Genomic DNA, 21,548 nt, shown 5'->3' with positions numbered 1-21,548 from the left:
CTTCAGATTCTTCTGTTATAACCTGATCAGCAGCGAATAGCATTGTCAGAAAATTAAAATTATCGCTTCTTGACGTGTCATTTAATCCTTACTTTATTATTTTTGTGTAATGACTAACTTGCCGTAATCAGATGTGCTGGAACTTCCATAGCAGGTTCCGCTTTACCTTGCCAAACGCATTTTCAGAGTCGATAAAAATATAGTAAGTTGACAATCTAAACCCCTTCTCTTCTCGGTTACTTGTGCCAAAGCGAAAAGACAATCAGAACATGATCTATCTTTTCTAATACCATGTTGCACCTCTAAAAAAGTGCTTACCCTGTTAGTTCTAATCTCTGCTTTATGATTTTAGCATATAGTTTATAGCAGATTTATTTCTCCGTAATTTGCGCACTGTGATCTATCGTCTTTCTAGCAAATAGGTTATACCAAAACTTTACTCTATTCGTCTAGTACATGTCCGCTCAGCCAGCAAACATTCGTAAAATATTAGAGTCTATGCTTTCGTTGAACAGATCCATATTTGCTCAGCTCCACATTTATATGATCAGTACCAGGAGACTTTTTATCTTTTTATTTCTTTGATTACATTTTCTAGCTCTTCGGTTGTTATCAGATCTACAGAGTCGCTGGTGTTGGTGTTTATTTCTGGTTCTTCTTCATTATCAGTCAACAGATATTTGAAGTACTGTAACCATTCTTTTTTCGGATATTACGTTCAATTGTAAAGTATCTCGTTCTTTTTTATGTAAGTGCTTCGTAATCCTGTACGCTTTGTTTTGTCTTGCACGAATTTGTTGTATCTGACATAGGCCTATCGGTCCCAATTTTCCCGTTTAATTGTTCTTTTTGTAATAAGGCAGATTTACTTTTAGAATCCTCTCTGTAATTCAAATTATTAGGCGATGACAAAGGTTTTAGACACCCACCTTCCTGTCTTTTGTTAACTTACTAATATGATCATTCCAAATCGTAGTCTCCTTTTAGACTATTTCTTTTTTCTCATTTCTAATGCTTCAGCGGCTGCGTGTGTAAATTCTTTAATAGTATTCCATTATCTATGTATGTTGTTGCTTACTGGTTTCGTTTGACAGTTTTCATTTAGCCTCTTTTGGTATAACAAATGGTTCAAATGGCTCTGAGCACTATGGGACTCAACATCTTAGGTCATCAGTCCCCTAGAACTTAGAACTACTTAAACCTAACTAACCTAAGGACATCACACACACCCATGCCCGAGGCAGGATTCGAACCTGCGATCGTAGCAGTCCCGCGGTTCCGGACTGCAGCGCCAGAACCGCTAGACCACCGCGGCCGGCCTTGGTATAACAGTTTGATACTATATCCTTAGAGTAGATGGACCTTGTAAGTTCTTACATCCGATTCGGTGTTTATGCGTCGTTTCTTCCGTCTTTTTTTTTTTTTAAACTACGTCACTTCTTAGTAAAAAGTGCTCTGATGATACACCCACGCTTCTATAAATTGTTGTGTCTTTTATTCATGCCCATGCCTTTTTATTTGCAAGCTGTGCCTCGAGCTGTCCATGTAAATTTATGGATGGCACGACGTTCAAAAAAGGTGTTTGTTATTCGTAATTCATTGTTTATGGGAAACTCTATTAGCTTCTTTCTAATGTTATTCAGTGTATTTTCACCTTCTGTCTGTAATGGATCTCTTACCCACTCGGGCGTTTTTGAGTTCTTCCTTCCTTTGGCGCATACAAAGGCAATATGAAGACGTATCCTCTCTCAGCTTTAAGACTTAGCACTAACGTTCTTTCATTTATAAACATGCAGGAAAGTATTCTGTGCTTTAATGCTTTTCGCACCCAGATGGAGACTCGGGAAGCAGTTCTTTGTTCTTGCGATACTCCACAATAGATCATCACACAGTTCTGAAATTCGATCGTATCCCCTAATTTCTTTTTGTTGGGAATACCCCTATCCGCCAACTGCGGAGGCATCCCATGGGAGACTAGCCAACTCCACGTAAATCTTTTGTATCCTTGTGTTATTAAAGGTAACCGAGAATGAAAAACGTAAAAATTCTAGTATTTTAATTTCCTTATACAATGGCTGTTTGTCGCTGAAATCGGAATACCGGCCTGTCCATTAAAAATAATTCCTCCAAACTTTACGTCGTTCCGTCAAACCTGCGATATATACTTTTATCGACAGGATGACAGTTACGTTCACTTATTACGGAAGTGCCCTATCCTCGCTCAACAAAAAAAGAAATCACAAGTAGAACCGATGCAATTAAAATACATACCTTGATCGATCATCAGTTGCAGGCTCCAGCTTTTGAAAAAAATGCGTCGATATGTATGGCGGTTGGGCTCGAAATTATCGCCATATCAGGACACATTAAGCAACGTCAACCGAATTGCTTTTCCTAGTGACATTCACATTAAAAAATGTCACTACAGCATATATGCTTTCGCATATTGCTCGTGGATTTTTTATACTTGGAATGCTTTTATGACAGATATCGCCATGGGGGAATGAATTGATTTTCTTGAAGTATAAAAGTAAAAATCAAAGCAAAAATTGATAATGAACAGATATCGCCATGGGGGAATGAATTGATTTTCTTGATGTATAAAAGTAAAAATCAAAGCAAAAATTGATAATGAACTGTAATGGCAGCTTCGACAGAAAGCAGAACAGGTATTAAAGCTCCTACTAAATCTGCATCAATATTTTATAATTCCAGTCCATAGCCTTGTTAGCTGCTTTTAGATGTAGATGGATTATTTTTATCAGTTGACGTAGGAGAGAATCACAGTAAAAGTGATGGGAGAGTGTTAAAAGATAGTTGTTTCATTAAAGCAACATTAGGAGAGACGCTACCACTTCCGGAATCTAAACCTTTGCCCGAAGAAGACTGCTTTTCCTCTCACAAAACACATAATGAGTCTATATTCTCACAGGTAATTAATTAATGAAAGGCGTATGTTTAGCTACGGATTATCCAGGGGAGCAAGATCTATAGAACGTTCTTTTGGTGTGTTAGTGTCAAAGATCCGGGTGTTGGATACTTCAATAAATTGTGACGTGAATAAATCTGATGTGGTAGTTCAGGCTGTTTGTTTGTTTCATAATGGTATATATTCTAAATCAGCTGTGCACCACAATGTGGACCCCACTACCGAGAACTCACATCAGAACTGGAAAAAGAACAGCGAACTAGGAACAGTGCTCTCTGTAGTTGTCAAGAATAATTCAGCTGACAGCTGATAAAATTGTGTAATTGATACACAACAGGTTTCGCAGCCTAAAGCAGATCACCAGGTGTAGCCTACGTGGTAAAGTGTAAAATACCGTGAATCAGCTTCGTGGATTTTAAAATTAATAAAGGTAATGTCTAAAACACACAACGTGGAAAGGTACCAGGTGCACCCATCACTCCTAGTCAAGGTAAATTGTTCAGTGAATATTGGCGAACGAAGGGTGGTAGGGATTCGATCCATTCAGTCCGTTGAAACTGCTGGTGGTTGGATCATGTTGTAAAAGAAGAAAATAAAAGAATAAAATAAGTAATCACTACACGAGAAAATAAAATCAGTGAGAAAGTGGCTTGTACAGGGAGAGAGCCAGTCATGAGTACATACGTCACATCGTCCTAAAGATATGAGTATTTTCCTTTGCGCCAGCCTGTCGGTCTGTCTTAGTCACTTCTACACTTCCGAACACCAGGTTGCCCTCCCGTCACACCGGTAAGAAAGTGCCGTCTTATACCACTCCACATATTAATTTTGCACTGCACCCCGACTAATCACATTAATACAGATTATTTTTAACTGTCAATCCGGTGTTTTGAATTTTTTAGCGTCCCCTCACGGTGAAATATTTATTTTCCTTCTTTTAGATACAGGCAAATTTTAAAACAAGTGTCTATAACTATATGATGCAACCACCATCACGTTTTACGAAACTAATGGACCACATCTCAGTACTGGGACAAGGGGGGTTTTGGCGCAAAGTACCTTTATCCAAGATGATGGCGATGGTTGGTTGGTTGGTTTGGGGAAGGAGACCAGACAGCGTGGTCATCGGTCTCATCGGATTAGGGAAGGATTGGGAAGGAAGTCGGCCGTGCCCTTTCAGAGGAACCATCCCGGCATTCGCCTGCAGTGATTTAGGGAAATCACGGAAAACCTAAATCAGGATGGCCGGACGCGGGATTGAACCGTCGTCCTCCCGAATGCGAGTCCAGTGTCTAACCACTGCGCCACCCCGCTCGGTGATGATGGCGATGACGTCATCCAAGATGACGGCGATGACGTCATCCAAATGGCGGGTTTTGGCGGGAAGTTTGAATTTTGGCAGGAAAGTGCCACGCCCCCCTCCCCCAGAAAAATGGCGGGAAGTTCAAATTCCAACAGGATAATGCGCCACACATAGGATAAATCGCGGGAAAAGGGGACTTATCTTTATTATATAACCAATTTCAAGCAAGTGTGTTCTTCACGAGCTCTAGCGCCCAACTGGCTTAGTTGATATCGTCAGCGTGAGAGAGCGCTACCATGACATCATCCAAGATGGCGATGCGACGTCATTCAAGATGGCTGCGCCCAGTGCATCCACCACAAGGTGTAAGATTGGACACTTGGCCTACCTCCACTAACCTAACCCCCTCCCCAATAAAAATCGCGCGAAGTTCAAATTCCAACATGATAATGCAGCACACCTACGATAAAATGGCGGGAAAACGGATTTGTCTTTATTATTTAAGCAATTTCAAGCAGCTGTGTTCTCCACTGGGTCTGGACTCCAACTGGCTTAGTTCATATCGGTGCCGCCAGAGGGCGCTCTCCTCACGTCAGATCATGACGCAAGTACCGTTATTCAAGATGGCTGCACCCGATGTATCCACCACAAGCTCCAGAGCTCAAGTGGTTTAGTTCATATCGTGACCACCAGAGGACGCTACAGTGACGTCGCGAGATGACACAAGATCGCCTGCTCTCTCTCTCGTGCGCGCTTTGTAACTCAACACGCGCTGCGCCACCGGCCCGCGGGCGTCCGACCGCTTACGTCACGACCTGCAAGCGACGGAGCGCTCCATCCATACATGCGCCAGACATAGTCTTCTGTAAATATACTGACATACATATCACACATCTAACCTATCAATTACCTAAGTACTTAATTAGATTTCAATTTTAATCATATTCAATAGTTCAATTTACAATTTCAGTATTCAAGTATCAAATGAGAAGCTCCACATTTTCCCACTATCAGCGCAGTGTTCATTTATGACCAAGCACCCAACACCCCCCGCCCCCCAACCCCTACAATGCTGCACTCCTATTAGTCATGTGATTTGACTTCATATAGGTAGGAAAATATGTTCACTATACTTTCAACTACTTTTTAAGCTCTAGACCGCCATCTCTTCCTAGAAACCGGCGCCGAGTTTGAATTCTGGCAGTAAAGAAAGGTCGCACGCGCTTTCTCTACCAACCTAAGAAAATTGTGGGAAAGAAACGACACTTGTACTAACGTCAGCCACCCGACCGCTACCTCCTCCTAGGAACCGGCGCCAAGTTTGAATTCTGGCAGTAAAGAAAGCTCACTTGTGCTTTCGCTACCAACGTAAGAACATTGTTGCAAACGAAGCTCAGTACCACCTCTAACCTAAGTCACCAGGTCGCCACCTCTTCCTAGGGGCGGGTGGTAAATGGACTCAGTCCGCACTAGACTGATGGAGAGAGGAAGGAGTGTACTTTATTTATTGTGGAGCAGTTTATTTAGCGATGGAGTATATGTATCACAGAACACACGCTCTGACATGTCCCACAGCATACAGACCTTCAAACTACTCCTACATAACTCATGTATAACGCTCTACACACATACTTGCTAATTGTAAACCGTCAAAAATAACGCATTCCATAGCCGAAAGATAAGTGAAACACTCCTAAATAGTGCAATATATTTACATCGAGAGAGCCAAACAACTCGTAAACTGTATAAATAATAATCCATGTAAAAGACCCTCCCTGCTAATGGTGAACTATCGAAATCATACAACACTCTTTATTTAAAGTATTAGATGCAGCACCACCACGCAGGGTATTCGCCACTGAGTCCAGAGCCCAACTGACTTAGTTCATATCGATGCCACTAGAGGACGCCAAAGTGACAGCAACTGATGGCGCATTTACACTTATTCACGATGGCGACAAACAGTGTGTTCTCCACGAAGTCTAGTACTCAGTACCACCAGCAGAGGGCGCTGTCGTCAGTTTCCTGACGTAAACCAAGAGTGTCAGGGAAAATGGTGGCAAAACGACTCAGGCTGCTCTGGGCTGCAGGGGAGAGTAAGGATTGACAGCACTCTATTTATTTTGAAACAACTCATTTAACGATAGAGTATATCTATCACACTATCACAAAATACCCACCCAGATGTGCCTGGGGCCACGTCGCACGGCCCACATACACGCAACCAACTCCTAATTTCATTACGCAATAGCAAACGGCTCCTAAATAACACGGCACATTGATGTGTAGGCACGCTACGTACTCATAAACTGTCGAGATAGCGCAAATCAGAGCCTACAGACCTGCTCGCAAAATAACGCAACAGAGGCGCCCAAGCACGCTCAGCCACACCCCGCCCACAGGAGTGCGAAGTGGCCCTTTCGTTACCTGTCGGACCACGCACAGGCCGCCGCTCGCGTCCTGCGGTCATCAGACCTCATACATCGTTTCTGAGAGCTTCCTGTCCAGGCAGGTGTTCACCCAGACACAGCTCCTGACGCGCACAGCCACGACCCGACGTCTGACTCGTGCGAAAGCACGAGCTGCGTTCAGTACCCGCGAAACGTCCACGTCGCGACTCACCATCTAAAATTTTCTCAATCTTATTCTTTCCTCACACGGCTTTGTAAAAAATAACAGACAACTCCACCTCTCGGCACTTCTATACTGTCCCATAGATAGTTAACGCTCACTTTCCTCATGTCTCAGCTTGTAAGCTCGCAAATTCTTGCACTAACAGAACCTGTTGTAACGTCCCCTTAGAACAATTTATACACGACTGTGCTTAAACTGACATACAATATTTTTAGCGCAACGCAATCTGACTTTCAAAAATCCCTACAAAAGAATGGCCCTGACTAACATTAACCTATACCCTTCACAAATCACTTACCTCACAAAAATCTTCGTTACTCAAGCTACAGCAAAACAGCGAGCGCCACTACTGCCATCTAAATAACAGATTCAAACTACGGAAGGCACTAACTACTAGTAGGCATAGTTAGCAAATGAAAGATATTAATAGAGAACAAACAATGTATTTACCTTAATAGTCATAATATATATATATATAGCAGTTCATGACAAATTACAAAACTCCGCCATCTCTCTCCCCACATCCACCACTGCTGGCGGCTCACCTCCAACTGCGCAACGCTACGCGCTGTTCACATCCAGCTGCCGCTGCCCAACACTACAATGGCAGACAACAATGCAAACTAGCCACAGGCTGCACACAGCACAGCCAGTGATTTTCATACAGAGCGCTACGTAACATTGCCAATAAGAAAACATAAACAGCCTACTTACATAGCCCCCATGCTCCCCACAAAAAATTTTACAAATTTTTTTTTGGGCAGTGGCCAATAATGATTTGATAAAATTTTTCATAATTACAATAACAAAGATATCAAATGCACACACTTATTGATAAAATGTTGGTCAAAAGCTAAAATTTTCTCACAGTCCATAAAGATAGTCCTGATCATTCATCATAATAGTAATTACAGTTTTTGTTTTTCACAAAGTCTCATTAGTAAAAGAGAATGCACACGGAAGTAGTGGATTTCCATGCAGTCTTGAAGAAGTAGTGTTGTCCTTCCAACGGAAAGACAGTGCTGACTCTTGACATGCTGACAAGTAATGGGCCACAACAGAGCAAACCCACCGCAGAGTCAGTCGAAGTTTTGAAGATTATTGATAGCTAGATTATCACAGAGCAGACCCACTGTCGTCCTGGTAGAGAGTATGGTATTGGTGGGCCACCAGAGGTGCAGACCCACTGCAGTCCTTGTAGAAATAATGGTATTGGTGAGTCAGGAAAGGTGTAGACCCACTGTAGTCCTAGTAGAGATGGCCAGCAGCCATCTGTTGTGACTGTGCAGGTGCACAATCACCATTGAAGAGTCTTGCAGAGAAGATAGCAAGTCCATAAACCACCACTTGTGCACTCACAAACTTTTTTGAATTGTCCTTAGAACCAGCAATGCTGTTATCCAGTCCCTTGCTGAATTATTAACACACGTGCAAACACTATCAGTCCCTACTTCTCGATATACTATGACCAACAGAAACATGTGCAGTGAAATGGAACGTACAAGTTACTTAATTTGATGAACTGCTGTCAATTACAATTTTATAACATAAAAATACAATAACAAAGGTACAAAATACATCATTAAAGAACATAACAATACAGATAACATTTGTAGTAATACAGGCTTTACAAAAGAATAGAAATAACATATACATCAGTGTTACAGGAATTATGACATGAGTAAATACATAAAAGATCGGAATAATTATTGAAACATCAACTTTACACATGAGCATTAAAACAAAAGAGAATAAATAATTTCTAAGCATATTTACAAGGTAAATAACATATTATTAATGCCAATTATATTTGAGGATAACAGTATTCCTCATCATAGTGAATGTAGCTTAATATTAAAAGAAGAAAAAATTCTATGAAACTACACAGAGACAGAAAGAAAACAAATACACAAGGGTACACAAACACATAGTGGGATAACACAAAAGGAAAGGACAGGGTTTGTTTTCAGTGTAACATTTGGTACTGCAGTCCAACCCAAAACTTCATTCCATATATCTTTCCTCTTATTTCAACATTTGCTCCAGCCAAAAAAACATCCTATCCAAGCATGCTTTCTGTATTCTGTACACATCCTCTTTCAAAAATAGTTTTTCTCCACTGTACACTACTTTTTTGGCCAAACTATTTTCTTATAGCTTCTTAATGCATTTCGTCCAATTCATCATAGTTAGTTTCTTATATAGTCTACCCCCTCTTAAGCTAACTTAAATCTACTGAGCTCAGATGCTAAACTAAGGGACGAGGCAATGCAGCAGCATAAAACAATTAACACAAACATCAAAGACAAAAATTTTAAATAGGCAAAGCAATTGCAGTACTACAACTAATATAAGGCACTGTGCAGGAAACAAGAAAAATAAATTAGTAGTAAAACTGGCTTAACAGCGTAATACAACGTCAAATTCAGTAACACTATGCCTGGCAAACAGCAGTAGCAACTTATATCTAAACATGACATAGCTCAAGCAAAAAAAACATTACACTAAAGACAACAATGCAGACAAGGGAAATGCATATTCACATCTTAATGTCTATGTAATTAAAGTGGTGCACCACAACTTATTCTACGAAAAATATTACCAAGTAGTTGAAAAGAAAATTATGTATGCAGTTACTGTTATTAGTCCCTTCTTATTTTTCTTTCCATTCCAAGAGCTCCTTTATCGAAGAATGTGGGTCATAAAATAATTATTTAATAGATCTGTTGACAGAAAGTGTTCACATTAGCAAATGCATCGAAGTTTATTTTATAAACGCTGTAACACAGCTGAAAACCAGATATTAAATGAAATAAGCATTTACGCAAACCAAAACATAAAAATATCATTCAGTAGTCATGTGACATTTCATAAGTTAGTAGAAAAATCTCTCAACTAGAGAGACAGTAGTATTAATCAGGTGTATAGACATAAAAATATTTCTCGTCATTTCATTAGGCATTTCAGTAAATATCATAAATTAAGAGCTCCACAGTGTAATCAAATTTTTTCAAGTTCGACCATGTCGTTTTTGCGATGCTTTCTACAAAGGAATGTCATTAGCGTGGGTATAGGCCTCTTTTTTCTCCACCTAATGGCTTTCTTTTGTCAGACAACTACCTCTCAGCTGGGCGCCAAAAACGCATTACGTCAAGATCACTTACCTTTCTTAACGAAATATTTACGACAGCAATTTCCGCTACAGTGACAGTCTCATATAAAAAATTTCACAGGTCGAGAATTTGCGTTACAAATGTGTAGAAACAAAATCTTATGAATATAACAGTGTCAAAAAAATTTTCGCCAGCATTGTGATACATTCACGCATTTACACACATTTCATAACTCTTAAAGTACGATTCTTGGTTTCCAACATCCTTTTTCATAAGTCAGAGTCCCTATCCACTACTCACTATTCCTTACCTCGTTATACATATATATATTTGTCGACACTTCTTCAATATTTCATCATAAGAGATACGTAGCATAATCAAATAATTCATATAGCATCAGCCTATTAATCATAAACATACCTCAGCAGCATAATACACATCGTTGTCGTAATAATAACATCATAACACCTCAGTCAAATCTCAAAAACGTTGTAGCTTTCTGCAATAGTTTCAAAACCTAAAGAAAATTCTCTGCTCATTTTAGTAGTGTCATCTACCTCAAACGTACTTTAAAAATCATGATCTCATACCAAATACATCATTCAAAGCTCTCATAGTATCACAATGGGTCCGAAAAAATATGAACAGTGCACAAAGTACAGACAAAATACAATTTCGTAAGTGTGAAGTAATCCAACTCTGTAATTGCGTAAACATGTGTCACTAACGTAGTAAAAAGATGTTTGTTTCTCTGTTAAATGATCAGATAGCTGTGTAATTTATGTGTTAGAGAAATATGGTACCGATGTGTTAAATTGTATAAGCAAATACCATATTAGCTAGGGCTCCTTGTGCTTGCCAAACACATGGTACACAAAGTAGGCGTGTACCCTCCTGAGGTTTATTGTAATTATACCCTCAGGTGTTACAAATTACAGCAATGGAATGAAATGTATCACGGAAAACCTTCTTTGTAATTCAAAAATCTTTGAAAATAAATGTTTTAAGTACAAAACTAGTCACTGAAATGTGTGTCCTGTAGCGCTAAATGTGCATCTTGTTGTAAGATAATCTCTGTGGAAGTGTCGTAGTTATTTTCCTCTGAAAGCTAAGTTCGCAGAAGCCAATGTACTTACCTCATGATAAACAAAAGTGAAATGCTTTGCGTAGAGATATCTTAGTTATTACGCTTATTGTTGTGATGATGAAAGTACTGTGCTGTAACATATTGTTGTGCTACGGAAAAGGCTGTCTCCTTGTAGCTATACCACAAAAGTTATTACTAAAACATGTTTTACTTTCCAGAATAATTCAGAAAAACTGTGCAGATATAAAACAGAAACACCGCAAAAGCAACATTGTAAATTGTCACTCATTAGTAGCGTCGTGATAAAATCGTGTAGCTGTCACATTAACTAACCACTGTGTCATCTGGTATCTCCCAGAAAGTACTTTAATTCAGAATGTATTTTCAAGTAAACCAAAAATGTTGCATTAAAATCTCATTAGCAGTACTGGTAAATGTTCTAAGTATGTGAGCCTTATAGTCGTTACGTAATCGTGCAACTAACAAGCAAGAATGTACACACACAATAACACTGTGATGTCTGTTCACAATAACAATGCATTCGTAATTTCTATTTAAATTAGTTCTCTTGGTTCTTGACTGGATATTTAACTTCAAACATTGTTGCATGGTAACAGTTTCTAAAGCGTACTAGTAATGTGAAGTGAAACGTTTTATGGCAAAGACAAAGCTAAAAAGCAGATTATCTTTCAATAAACGGTTTTACATGTGAAATGTGGTGTAAACCTTTACTCTTCCTAGTACGCAGAGTTTCAACTTCAACGCAATTATCATGTGGTATACGTTGGTAAAGAATGCTAAAATTTGCTCAAGGTTAGCGTCTATGTTATTTTTCCCTGAGCCAGCGGGCGCAAGTGGCTGCCTGCGGTGTGAGTCATTGTCTGTTTCTTTGTTGGCGCGCGTCGTTATTGGGATTTGGAGACCTAAGTTCTACAAATTCACCGTGATGAGAATCCCGCCAGTTCTGATGCAGTTCAGGTCTGTCGTTAGGATCATATCGTCTGTCGTCATGTCGGCAGATTCCATAGTTTCTTTCTTGTCGGTCACGTGGTGGAGAATTTCTCCCTGAGTCGTAACTGCGCGCTGGACTGTTGCGTCTAAAGTTATTCTGTCTCCCTTGATAATAATTGTTTTGGTTCCCATATTGTCTGTTTCTCTGATTGTCTCTGTGATAGTCATTACCGCGGAGAGATGATCTTTCCCTGTAATTATTACTACTCTGCCAACAGTTGTCATACGGGTGGTGTCTGTTTTGGTCACGATTTGTGTTGTGAGAATAGCCTTGTCGTGTCCAGTTATTATTTCTTTCATCGCGGAATTGCGACGGATGTGACCTGTAATGATTGTTTTCTTGTTTTCGCATCCCACGACTGTCTGTGTTAATTTCTAATTCTTGTAAGAGTCCCTGAAAAGATTCAATGTCATCTTTGCAACGCCCTGCCAAAATAATATGTCGTAAATGTTCAGGCAGTTTGATTAAACAAATGCGGATGAGTTCTGAGGGGCTGTATGGGTTTGACAGGTACTGATTCTTGTGCAACATGTCTTCAAAATATTTCTCAAGACTGGAAAATTCAGATTGTTCGAAATGTTTCATCATTATGATGCCATGTTTTACTCGGTCTTGTGTGGCTTGAGACCAATATGCTGAGAGGAAGGCATGGTAAAATTCTCCTTCACTGTGGCAATCGTGAATGACCGATCGCATTCTTACAGCTGGTTCATTCTCCAAGTAGCCACACATAAATTCTAACCTGTGCTCCAATGACCAGTTAGGAGGGAAACAATGAGAGAATTGATGGAGCCACGCTTGTGGATGAATGTCGTTGGCAGAATTCTTAAACGTTTTGAATTTACGTGTAGTAATGAACAGCTTATAGTCAAAATCATCGTGTCGGCGAGTAGCACATCGCTCATTGTTACTTCGTTTCGGCGGTTCCATCTCAAAATCCAATGCGCCTTGCCAATTTCTTTCATAATTTCCGAAGTGCCCTGAGTTATTATTTTGTGGCTGTTCCGTATTTCTATGTCCCTCTTCCCGTATTGGAGCGCGAGTGGCCTCTGAAATACGTAATTCTTGTATTACCTGTGTCAGCTGATCTTGTACTTCCCGGATTTCTCTTTGGTGTTGCGTATTAATTTGATTCAGATTTTGTTTCAGTTTCCTAATTTGTTCGCACTCTTCTGTGTCATTAAAGACTACCGGTTTTGTGTCATTCAGATTATTATCTACCTTCGTAGATAAGTTAGTGACCTGATCCGAAAGTTCAGCTACTTTCTCTGATAATGAACTAATTTCCTCCATGTGTCTTTCTGAACCAATTTTCAGGGTATCTACTGTGTCCTTTAAATTTTCCTGAGTTTTTGCAAGTTGTGTAACCAAATCGGTAGATGCAACTGAGTCAATTTTAGCTTGCAAGTTCTCATGATTTTCATGAACAATAGTTTGCAGTTCTTTTATGGCTGCTTCGTGATTCTGTAATGCATTTCCATGACGCGAAAAAATAGGTTGGAAATGCTCACAAATTTGTGTTTTTACGTCATTACAGACCTTTTGACATTTCGATTCGATGTTATGTAACTCAGTAGTTAAATCTTCACGTGTTTGTTCAAGTGTGGTGTCTAACTTTTTAAGATTTTGTTCCATTGTGTCTAACTTTTTAAGATTTTGTTCCACTGTGTCTAACTGTTGCTGTGTTTGTCTCTGGTATTGTTCCATTGTGTCTAACTTTTGAAGCTTTTGTCCCATTTGTTGCATTAATTGTAATAACAATGCATTAGTGTCTGGAATCTGTTCCTCTACACTTTTCGGCAGTGCATTTGCACCAGCAACATTCACATTTTGACAAGCAGAAAATGTGTCTTGACTCATTTGAGAAAACGGTGAGGACCCAAAACCTAAGTCTACAGTATTTGCAATATTGTGTCCTATCATTTCGGATTTCTGAGGCGAGCTGTTGCCGACCGATCGATCGATAATGCTTCCTTGTTCACTAATTGTTTCACTGTCTACACCATTGTTTGCAGCCCGCTCAATTTCCCTATGTACAATTACCAAATTACTACTTTCAACATTAGTTAATTCATTACTCGGTGGCGCTAACACACTTGTTTCGTCTTCACTGTCATTTCTCCGTTTACTTTGGAGCCTAGTATTACGTTTTTCACACGCCATTATTGTCACAATACTTCACACGACAAGACAAAAAAAACACAATTTGAAGAGCAAAAATAAGAGAACACATTAACATAGAACTGAAAATAATATCTAGTTAATTGCAAGTGCAGCTGCGAAATACTTGGTGCAAATCTACATGCATGCCACAACTGTTTTACTGTGCAACAATGAAAAACCACAACTACCAAGGAAATTCTCTCTATAATTAAGCGCTAGCAATAAACAAAAGCTGCACTAATTACACAAACTACAAGAAAAAATCAGAAGATTCCAGTGAGATATCCTTGGCTAAGGGTCGACATATGAAACGTCCCCTTTGAACAATTATACAAGACTGTGCTTAAACTGACATACAATATTTTTAGCGCAACGAAATCTGACTTTCAAAAATCCCTACAAAAGAATGGCCCTGACTAACATTAACCTATACCCTTCACAAATCACTTACCTCACAAAAATCTTCGTTACTCAAGCTACAGCAAAACAGCGAGCGCCACTACTGCCAGGTAAATAACAGATTCAAACTACGGAAGGCACTAACTACTGATAGGCATAGTTAGCAAATGAAAGATATTAATAGAGAACAAACAATGTATTTACCTTAATAGTCATAATATATATATAGCAGTTCATGACAAATTACAAAACTCCGCCATCTCTCTCCCCACATCCACCACTGCTGGCGGCTCACCTCCAACTGCGCAACGCTACGCGCTGTTCACATCCAGCTGCCGCTGCCCAACACTACAATGGCAGACAACAATGCAAACTAGCCACAGGCTGCACACAGCACAGCCAGTGATTTTCATACAGAGCGCTACGTAACATTGCCAATAAGAAAACATAAACAGCCTACTTACACTGTTTACGAAAATAACATCGAATTCATTCGTCCCAGCGCACCTAACGTGATACCCTTCCTGCTCTCAACATACGCAAACGTCCTCAACGCTATGTAGAGGCTCCTATATCCCAGCACACAGGATGTGAATCAATCGAGCATTATTATACGCTCTTATCGAATTTACCCATCGAGTATATCCGTGGTTTTTCCATCCCATCCGTCCGCTGACACGCTGTTGGTTACAAAATAATGATTTAGTGATAATGCTTGTTTGAGTTGGACGGAGAGTTTTGGCGGCTGGGCTGTACCTTCTGGGGTGGGTAGCACCGAAACAGTGATCGTGTACAGGAATGCAGTATGATGAATGAGTCGAAACGGAACGTAGAGTTATCAGCTATTCCGTCAGTGTGAGAGAGAGGTCTAAATGTAGAGCTCGTGAGTCACCTTCGGACTGTAATTTGGAGACTCTACACAACGCGAGCAAACTCTTCCGGTTTACTCGTGTTGTAGATGTCTTTTATTTAAAAATCATCCGATGTGTGGCATGTTATGGCATCAGCCTTAAGAACATGATTTACACCGTGCAACGTCTAGTTTCCTGCGAAAGCCCATCAATCAGAACTTATTAATGTCAGTTTAGAACCTAGCACACGCCTTGAAGTCATGGCAGAAAAAAGACATGTTTGGCAGTGTACAAAGCGTGTTAGAAACCAGTGTTTCAAACAACTAAACAGGACCACAGGGGGCGTTTCTTGCGATTTACAGTATAGTACGGGGCATACGATGATTCTGCTAGAGTAGAGGTGATGAAACTTTAAACTATCCTCTGTAGTGTATCAATACGTGTGTATTTAATAGGTTCGTTGCACACAGGGAGCAGTAGCAGCAGCAGTTTGACAGGTAAATGCAGTGAGGCATGAAGTATGCCGTTAGGAATGCTGGGAGGGCTGCACGCCGTGCTATTCTGGGGAGCAAGCTCAAATAACTCCAGCCGATATAGAACTCACATACATGCCACTACTCGCACAATGATGGAAAGCTATGTTGTGGGTCCACCGCGGAGAGAGAGAGAGACAGAGAGAGGAGAGAGAGAGAGAGAGAGAGAGAGAGAGAGAGAGAGAGAGAGAGAGAGAGAGAGCAATATTTGAACTTGTATAGTTGTTAATTTTTCTCTGTTGGGGGTAGAGAATAACGATGATAGCATGTTGGGGTGATCGATTTAAATGGACGTGGATCTGTAGTACTTGTATGTAGTTTGGGAACGCACCACAACGCGCGCATTTCCGCCGAATGGTCAAAACACGGTCTTGTTGCACTAACTCAGTTTGCTCTGTTTCTAGACAGGTTGGAGAAGTTGGTGGATATAGCTTTGTCCGGACTTAAATTGGAACGAGCACTTGTGGAAAGCTGTAGAAATGGATGCGACTGCAAGATGTGTAGGGTGTGATTAAAAGGAGGTTGTAATTTTACTGTAGCAGACACTTTCGAGGAAGGTGACTCGTTTAGAGATATGAGAGTGCGTGGAATATGATTGACTTGTGGGTGTGAGCGTATGCAAGTATGTGTTTGAATGGACATAATTTCTAATATATAGCCTAAGGCTCGAGATGTGAGAAGCTAGTTTACAATTCTCTTCTTACAACCTCAGTCGGCACATCATCTACTACTACTGTCTGTCATTGCCTGTAACTCGGCGAATATATCGCGGAACCTCTGATATGATGTCGAGACAGAATGCGTTACAAATAGTGAAGAATTATCTAGCTGTGTGCGGTGTGATGGAGTCGTAAATACCGTGTGCATGCCGTGTTCCTTACCGGAATCACTTTCAAAGTTCAGTGATTTTATCGTTAGCCTGTGTCGTTGGCTGTTAATAGACACATTTCTACGATCACTGTCTTGGTATTCGTCTGGAAGACACCACCTCATTCAGAGGCAATGTCGTACCTCGATTCCTAATGCGGGTATGGGTTTTAACATGCATACTTGTGTGCACGTGTACAACAATGATTGATTGTGAGAGTAGCATGAAATAGTTGTCGGGATCGGGATTTTGTCTTTAACATTTGCTGGATTACGTCTAGGACACGGTGGTAGAACTTAAGAGTTATGCACACTCATGGTTGATTTTCGATTAGTATTATTTGGTATAGTATGCATACAGTTATTGACGAGGAAATATTATACCTAGTATTAGTGCTAGGTGTGTGTGATATGTTCCGATTTGAGTATCAGGTTTATGAAGTATATGTGTTTATGTAAAGGAAATGTCTATGTGCGATCTGAAGTTTTCCCGGCGTATTTCCAATTTGAACAGTTCTCGAGTATCCGACTGGGTAGCGTCGTAATTTCTCCCCAATATTTTGGCAGACGTACATGCTGCCATCTTCAGGTGGTTCCTCACAAATGCTCTGCTGGTCTCTCGTCTCGCTAAAATCACGGACACCCTATGCCCGGAGATGGTGGAGGCTAAGCAGCAGTGCTGCTATTCCTCCTTTATCAGCTCTGTTGTCATATGTGGCCTCTCGTTGGAATGGACCTCTGGGTACCCCGCTGTGTTTAAACTAGCGAAGTAGTTGCCGGCTGCTAGATCTTCCGGGGCAGGCTGACGCCTGCCGGAGCGCCACTCTTCTTTCACCCACTTCTCTGTGACCTGGAAGATGTGGTCCCAGTCCGAAGGGGTGAAGACGGGGCGGCTGTCGAGCAATATTAGCTCCTTCCTCGTCACCGCCTCACGCAACGTGCAACGTGTGTGGCTAAGGTCACACGGTTCGTGAGGGAGTGGTGGTTTTGCGTGCGCCGGCGTGGAGGGGTACAGGTTGTCCCCGTGAGGGTAGGTCCCGTCCTTCAGCGACGCCACGATCATCTTCAGGAAGGGCTGCACACTCCGCTCGTCTGGGAGCGGGAGGGGCAGCGCTTCGTCGGTTTCCGCTTCTTCAGCGTGCGAAGAAGCGGTCGGCATCTCTTCTTCGGACGATTCTTCCACGTCTGTCTCCAGGGGAGAAGACAGCGCAGGCGTCCCGGCGTCGACTTCCGTGCGAGACGGCGCCTGCATTGCTGCAGGGGGCGAGTCGGTGGACGTCTGGGTGGCGGCGTCTACCGCCACTGGCCGCGCCACAGGGGCGGCGGGAGCAGGGACATTGAGAAGACGCAGCTCCCCCCGCAGCTGTCGAAGCTGTCGGTGGACAGCCACGAGTTCGTCCTTCGTTGCGGCCCTTTCGGCCGCGAAGGCTGCTCGTAAGTCGGCCAGCGCTCGGTCAGTGGCCGCTTCGACGCGGCACGAAGCGCGACCCTCGCCGGAGCGGGGAGGCAGTGCGGCCGACTTGGCGGCGGGCACCTCAGGACGTGGTGTGGTGTGGTGTGGTGTGGTGTGGTCTGCTGCCGACGGTAGCTGCAGCTACAGCTACGCGAGTTGGCGGCGTGAGGACCGCCGCATCTGCCGGCTGCTCCGCGTGGTTTGGGGCACTTACGGGTGTCGTGTGCTGCCGCACATTTCAAACACGCGGCTGCGTCCGGAAGACACCCGCCACGGCCCCGACTGCTGGCACTTGTAGCACTGGACACGTTCCAGTGATCGCTGCTTGCGCTTCGGCTTCTGCTGTCGTCTGCGGCCGCGGGCCCTCCCCACAGCATCGATGAAGAGATCCAGCACGGCTGCCGACTTGTTGCCCTTGCGTCCTGCCGTGACTTGTGCTTGGAACAAAGGCGTGCGCGAGCGACGGTAACGATGTGTGGCACACCGCGTGCAAATGCTGTGCTGTTCCTCTCGGCGCCCTATATATACTAGCCGTTACCCCCTCCACCACTCCTCTCCTGATGGCTTCGGTGCGGCCGGCGCGGCGTCTACTGGAGGTGGTGGGGAAGCGGCGCCTGGGTCTGAACTGGGGTCTGCAGTCTCCCTGCTGCTGCCGCCGTTGGGGGCGGTGCTCGATTTCTGGGACCGCATCTTTCTCTCCAGGCTGAGTGCAGGGTTCCAAGCCTGTCTAAGTTGAAAGCCGCTGTCTTTATTAATTAGATCGCCCTGTAGTCGGATTTCGATGGCCTCTTTAGTAACGCAGTCCCAGAAGTAAGAGGATTGACAGAGTATTTTTGTTTTTTCTTAGTCCATAGTATGACCACGACGGTCAGCCACGCTAGTGGGCTGGCGGAATTCGGTATGGCGCTTGTGTTCGCAACACCGCTCTTCTACAGTGCGGGCTGTCTCCACAGTGTATCATATTCCGCACTGACAGGGAATTTGATAAAAGCCTGGGTTTTGAAGGCCTAGGTCATCTTTCACTGGACCCAGTAGAGTCAAGGTTTTTCCAGGGGCTCGAAATAGACATTTCCTGGGGAAACACAATGTTTACGAGTTGTTTGGCTCTCTCGACGTAAATTTGTTGCATTATTCAGGAGTGGTTCGCATGTCTTTCGGCTGTGCAATGCATTATTTTTGACGGTTTACAATTAGCAAGTATGTGTGTAGAGCGTTATACATGAGTTATGTAGGAGTAGTTTGAAGGTCTGTATGCTGTGGGACATGTCAGAGCGTGTGTTCTGTGATACATATACTCCATCGCTAAATAAACTGCTCCACAATAAATAAAGTACACTCCTTCCTCTCTCCATCAGTCTAGTGCAGACTGAGTCCATTTACCACCCGCCCCTAGGAAGAGGTGGCGGCCTGGTGACTTAGGTTAGAGGTGGTACTGAGCTTCGTTTGCAACAATGTTCTTACGTTGGTAGCGAAAGCACAAGTGAGCTTTCTTTACTGCCAGAATTCAAACTTGGCGCTGGTTCCTAGGAGGAGGTACTGGTCGGGTGGCTGAGGTTAGTACAAGTTTCGTTTCTTTCCCACAATTTTGTTAGGTTGGTAGAGAAAGCGCGTGCGACCTTTCTTTACTGCCAGAATTCAAACTCGGCGCCGGTTTCTAGGAAGAGATGGCGGTCTAGAGCTTAAAAAATAGTTGAAAGTATAGTGAACATATTTTCCTATCTATATGAAGTCAAATCACATGACTAATAGGAGTGCAGCATTGTAGGGGTTGGGGGGCGGGGGGTGCTTGGTCATAAATGAACACTGCGCTGATAGTGGGAAAATGTGGAGCTTCTCATTTGATACTTGAATATTGAAATTGTAAATTGAACTATTGAATATGATTAAAATTGAAATCTAATTAAGTACTTAGGTAATTGATAGGTTAGATGTGTGATATGTATGTCAGTATATTTACAGAAGACTATGTCTGGCGCAGATCGTGAGGTAAGCTTTCGGACTCCCGCGGGCCGGTGGCGCAGCACGTGTCCGGTTACAAAGAGCGAGAGAGACCAGACTATCTTGTGTCATCACACTACATCGCGGTAGCGCCGTCTGGCGGTCACGACATGAACTAAGCCACTTGAGCTCTGGAGCTCGAAGTGGATACATCGGGTGCAGCCATCTTGAATAAAGGTACTTGCGTCATGTGAAAGTAAAGTTCTATGTACTGACTTGGCAGAAAATCCTAAGAAATTTTGGTCTTATGTCAAAGCGGTAGGTGGATCAAAACAAAATGTCCAGACACTCTGTGACCAAAATGGTACTGAAACAGAGGATGACAGACTAAAGGCCGAAATACTAAATGTCTTTTTCGAAAGTTGTTTCACAGAGGAAGATTGCACTGTAGTTCCTTCTCTAGATTGTCGCACAGATGACAAAATGGTAGATATCGAAATAGACCACAGAGGGATAGAGAAACAATTAAAATCGCTCAAAAGAGGAAAGGCCTCTGGATCTGATGGGATACCAGTTCAATTTTACACAGAGTACGCGAAGGAACTTGCCCCCCTTCTTGCAGCGGTGTACTGTAGGTCTCTAGAAGAGCGTAGCGTTCCAAAGGATTGGAAAAGGGCACAGGTCATCCCCGTTTTCAAGAAGGGACGTCGAACAGATGTGCAGAACTATAGACCTATATCTCTAACGTCGATCAGTTGTAGAATTTTGGAACACGTATTGTGTTCGAGTATAATGACTTTTCTGGAGACTAGAAATCTACTCTGTAGGAATCAGCATGGGTTTCGAAAAAGACGGTCATGTGAAACCCAGCTCGCGCTATTCGTCCACGAGACTCAGAGGGCCATAGACACGGGTTCACAGGTAGATGCCGTGTTTCTTCACTTCCGCAAGGCGTTCGATACAGTTCCCCACAGTCGTTTATTGAACAAAGTAAGAGCATATGGAGTATCAGACCAATTGTGTGATTGGATTGAGGAGTTCCTAGATAACAGGACGCAGCATGTTATTCTCAATGGAGAGAAGTCTTCCGAAGTAAGAGTAATTTCAGGTGTGCCGCAGGGGAGTGTCATAGGACCGTGAAAGGTGGCTACACTGAGCCACAGCGCCAAAAATCGCGCCAGAGAGTATTGTTCCGCCGCCTCCACTGGCAGTGATTATTGAGACGTAGCGGCAGGCAGTTCTTGCCGAGAAGTTGTGGTGGACACT

The sequence above is a fragment of the Schistocerca cancellata genome, chromosome 5 (assembly GCF_023864275.1).
Source record: "Schistocerca cancellata isolate TAMUIC-IGC-003103 chromosome 5, iqSchCanc2.1, whole genome shotgun sequence".
NCBI lineage: Eukaryota > Metazoa > Arthropoda > Insecta > Orthoptera > Acrididae > Schistocerca > Schistocerca cancellata.
This window is presented reverse-complemented; position numbering follows the sequence as displayed.